The following is a 4,787-nucleotide window of genomic DNA, read 5'->3' on the forward strand; positions in this document are numbered from 1 at the left end:
TCTTCAGACAGGGATTGGACTGGACTGTGGGACATAAAGTGATACTAACTTGAGACTAACTTGAAATGTAAACTTAAACTACAACAATAAAAAAATTTTAAAAAATGAAAAATATTGAAAAAAAAAGAAATAGTGACAACTTATAAAAGTCATTCAGTCATTTCTTATCAGTAGAGCACAACTTTTCTTTCAGAACAGGGTGGTTCTGCGGTGTCGACTTCATCCTTCTTCAGAAAAGCTGGTAAATTCCCTGGTAACCACTACAGTAAGGACTGTCCTGGTTTATTTGCACATTAAAGTTAATGAACGTAGACACAAATCCATGGTTCTCATAGTTACATCCAAGAAAATAATCTCCACCATAGTCATTAAATATTGGCTGATCACTGTAGACATTATGGAAATTGCCATATAATTGATCAGAACTGAGTTCGTTGTAGACTGAGAAGGGAACAGGTACAGGCACGGAAGAAAGATCACCACCTCCAACTGCCCCTTGAACATCTGGGTTTGCTCTGCGGGCGTCTGAGTTTGCATCGCGAGCACCTCGGTTTGGATGGAAGCCTCCTCTTCTCCAGCGATTGCCTAGGCAGGCAAATGGAGCATCTATTCCCCCCTTCTGCTGCAGCTTAGTATATTTTTTCGGGAGTGCAATTTTAATTTCACACCACCAGGAGCCAATTCGATGGTACCTGGTTTCTAGCAGCTTTTTCACTGGTTTGTCATCTGTATATGTGATAAAACCAAAAGCTCGTCTTTCATTTGTTCTTGGCCACACCGGAAGCTTAATATTCTCAATCATTCCAAATGTCCCAAAGTACTCTCTAATTTTTTCTTCAGACATTCGAGGGTTCAGCCCACCCACAAAAACCTTTCTTGGAAAGGATTTGAATTCCATGGCTTTAGCCCTTTTGAGCTCTATTGTCTTGCCATCCAGTTTGTGCTCTTTTAGTTGGAGCACCTTCTCCACAGTGGCACTATCTTTGAAAAGCACAAATCCAAACCCCCTGGATAGTCCACTGTTTGGGTCGGTTTTAATAGTAAAGTCTATGATCTCCCCAAATTGAGACAAGTATTCAAGAAGAACTTGCTTACTGGTATCACAGGACAGTCTCCCGATGAACATTTTACCGGCCTCGTGCTGAGACTTGGTGGCGTCGATTTTGAACCCTTCAGGGAATTCCATTTCATCGAGTTGATTCATGGCAAAGCTGACGGCATCCACTGCAGCAAGGTTGACAACCACAACGTTAGAGAACAGCTCGCTGAAGCTCCACAGGCAGGAAGAGAGGTGGACTATGGGAACCGGTGGGGGAGATGACGAAACAGGAACGTAATGACGTGTGAACACGGCAGTGAGTGGTCTGAATTTAAAATTGGGCGGTAAGGGGAGTTCTGGTAAAGAGAGTTCCGGGTTTTACAATAGCTGTATTTGCCTTGTAAAAACAGGCTTGCTTGAGGTCTTGTTCCCCCTCCCCCACCCCAAAACACACACCTGGAGACAATAGCAAGGGAAAGGGAACTTTGCCATGAGCAAAACTCCTAGTCTTGTTCCATCTCTTCAGGCTATTGGCTTGCAACTTTTGTTAAACCTCTGCGCTTTCTGGACCGTGCCTTGCCTACCTAAGTGATTGCTGGTTCATTGCATCTTTGAGGTAAGTTTCATACTCCTCTAAAGTATTTGGAGCAGGGATATGAAAGGAGGTAAGGGAGATAGAACTGGAAACTGGAAAGTACACTACAGGGACAGCAAAATACCTATGGATTTGTAGGTTTTGCTGGGGAGTCTAAAATAACATTTTTAATAACAGCTTTATTGAGATATAATTTACATACCATACAATTCACCCTTTTAATGTTTTTAGTGTATTTACAGAGTTGTGCAATTATCACCATAATCTAATTTTAAACTCTTTTCACTCCCTACCCCCTAAAAAAAACTCCCCATACCCATTAGCAGTCGCTCCTCGTTTCCCGGAAACCCTCCCTATCGCACAATACTGGTCTTTTGAGTCTGACTTCTTTCCCTTAGCATAATGTTTTCAGGGTTCCTCCATGTTGTGGTATGCATCAGTACTTCATTCCTTTTATGGCTGAATAATATTCTATTGTATGGATATACAACATTTGTTTATTCATTCCTCTAAAATAACATTTGAAAGCATTCATGTTATTATATCCCATATCTGTGTCATTACTTAAAATAAGTACAAGAGATTTTTCTGGTAGTCGTTTGCATTATCTGATTTCTGGCATGGTCAGTGCAGATAGGACTCATCACATTGTCCATAGTACTGAGGTGTTATTTAATATTAGCTTAACTTCTCCTTGTGCTTGAAGACTGTCTTAGTTATCTAGGGTTGCTCTCACAGAAATACCACAAGTGGACGGCTTTAACAAAGAGAAATTTATTCTCTCACAGTCTAGGAGGCTAGAAGTCTGAATTCAGGGTGCCAGGTCCAGGGGAAGGCTTTCTCTCTTTGTTGGCTCTGGGGGAAGGTCCTTATCATCAATCTTTCCCTGGTCTAGGAGCTTCTCCACACAGGGACCCTGGATTCAAAGGACACGCTGTGCTCCTGGAGCTTCTTTCTTTGTGGTATGAGGTCCCTCTGTCTCTCTGCTAGCTTCTCTCTTTTATATCTCAAAAGAGATTGGTTTAAAACACAACCTAATCTTGTAGATTGAGTCCTGCCTCATTAACATAACTGCCTCTAATCCTGCCTCATTAACATCATAAAGGTAGGTTTTTACAACACATGGGAAAATCACATCAGATGACAAAATGGTGGACAATCACACAATACTGGGAATCATGGCCTAGCCAAGTTGACACACATTTTTTTGGGGGGACACAATTCAATCTATAACATAGATCAAAGCTGAAATTTTGAATTCTTAGTTTGGCTACTTCCATTCTCAGTTATTGTGCATCCAATATAATCAAGTAATTTATGTTTGTCTCCCTCCTTCCTTGACGGAAGGGTTTTAAAATTCCTCCATAGCACCTCCCAAGAGGCTATGCACATGGTAGGCACTCAGTCAATTTCTGCAATTACTCCTTTGTAAAACAGCATCCTACTGTTAATAGTAATGCCCACCTATTTCTCTTTGGAAACATGTACTGAGCACGCCTGGAAAATTAGAGGAAGGGAACTGCATTTTAAAAATGCCCTCCATGAAATTAAATCTTAGGGGAAATGAGTTATTTCACAAAGGTGAAAACTCAAACCACTAGCAAAAAATCTCTGGCTCACATTTTAATTATAGACTATTTGAAGCCCCATCTATCCCCATGTTTCAGATGGTAGTCCGCATTCCTGTACCTTTGTTTATTCTGAACATTCTTCTCCAAATGCCTTTGTTTTCTCCCCATCCACTCTCTCACCCACTCCATCTGCCTAACCATTACAGCCTCTTCTAAGATCCTCTTCTCTGTGAACCTATAACATTCTTTGTATTCTTCTTTTATTTTGGCACTTAAAAGTGCCTGTCTTCCTCACTAGTCAGTGAGCTTCTCATGCACGGGCCTGGTGCCGTGCTTAATTTAAAGGTCTCAAAACCTAACATAATACCTATAATAAAAACAAACCCGTTGCTGTCCATTCAATTCCAACTCATGGCAACTCCATGTGTTACAGAGTAGAACTGCTCCATACGGTTTTCTTTGCTGTAATCTTTAAAGAAGCAGATTGGCAAGCCTTTCGTCTATGGAGCTGCTGGGTGGGTTTAATCCACCAACCTTTAGGTTAGCAGCCAATTGCAAACAGTTTGTGCCACCCAGGGATCATACCTGGCACATTAAGAAAAAAAAGACAAAACAAAAAACTCACTAAGTGTTTGTTGAAATAAACTAAAACAGTGGAGTTTTGAGGGGTACAGCTTGAAAATCCTTGGTCTGACTGGAGCCTGGGAGGAACAATCTGTTGCTGATTACTTACTTCCTAAGTGATGATTGGCTACAATTTGGAAAACCTGACCTATCTTTCCTCAGTTAATATAAGCCTATGAAAGAGGCTGCAAGTTTGAAACTTTCTTACTTCTGAGTCATTTGTTAGCCAACTGAGATAACCACAGAGTAGCCAGAGCTCCTGTGCTCTATCCAACTCTTGCTTTCACTAGAATGAAAATCCTGGAGGAATTATACCGTTTGTGTATTTCTAAACTAATGAGGCACCTTGATGGCTAGTTATTTACCTATGGCTATTTATCTAATCAGAAACCTTGGTGGCATAGTGGTTAAGTGCTACACTGCTAACCAAAAGGTCGGCAGTTGGAATCCACTTAGGCGCTGCTTGGAAACTCTATGGGGCAGTTCTACTCTGTCCTATAGGGTGGCTATGAGTTGGAATCAACTCGACGGCAGCAGGTTTGTTTTTTGTTTTTTTTTTTTTTAATTTGTTTATCTGATTGGAGCTCTGGTGGTGCTGTGGTTAAGCGTTGGGCTTCTAACCATAAAGGTCAGCAGTTCGAATCCACCAGCCGCTACTCTGTGCTATAGGCTCGCTGTGAGTCGCAATCGACTTGATGGCAATGGTTTTGCTTTGATTTATCTAATTAGGCCAGTGCTGATGTCATAATTTTGACCCTTGTATAGGTTGGTTCACTTTATTCAATTATATGGCTACAGACTTCACCCATTACCCCATCAGCGGCCTTGCAAATGTATGCCCCAGGTCACAAGGGGCTACTGGGTCTGAGCATGCCAATGAATCAGTGAAAAAACTGTCTGCACTTCTGGATACACAATTCAAAGCGTTTAACCTACTGGTCTTGGTCAATAGTGTCAT

General features: G+C 41.4%; 1 pseudogene; it reads right to left on the reverse strand.

Moving 5' to 3' along the window:
* Nucleotides 1-229: 229 nt before the first annotated feature.
* Nucleotides 230-1,204, reverse strand: LOC101344955 (heterogeneous nuclear ribonucleoprotein D-like pseudogene; annotated as a pseudogene).
* Nucleotides 1,205-4,787: the final 3,583 nt, after the last annotated feature.

The sequence above is a fragment of the Trichechus manatus genome, unplaced genomic scaffold (genome assembly GCF_000243295.1).
Source record: "Trichechus manatus latirostris isolate Lorelei unplaced genomic scaffold, TriManLat1.0 scaffold00051, whole genome shotgun sequence".
In the NCBI taxonomy this organism is placed as follows: Eukaryota; Metazoa; Chordata; class Mammalia; order Sirenia; family Trichechidae; genus Trichechus; species Trichechus manatus.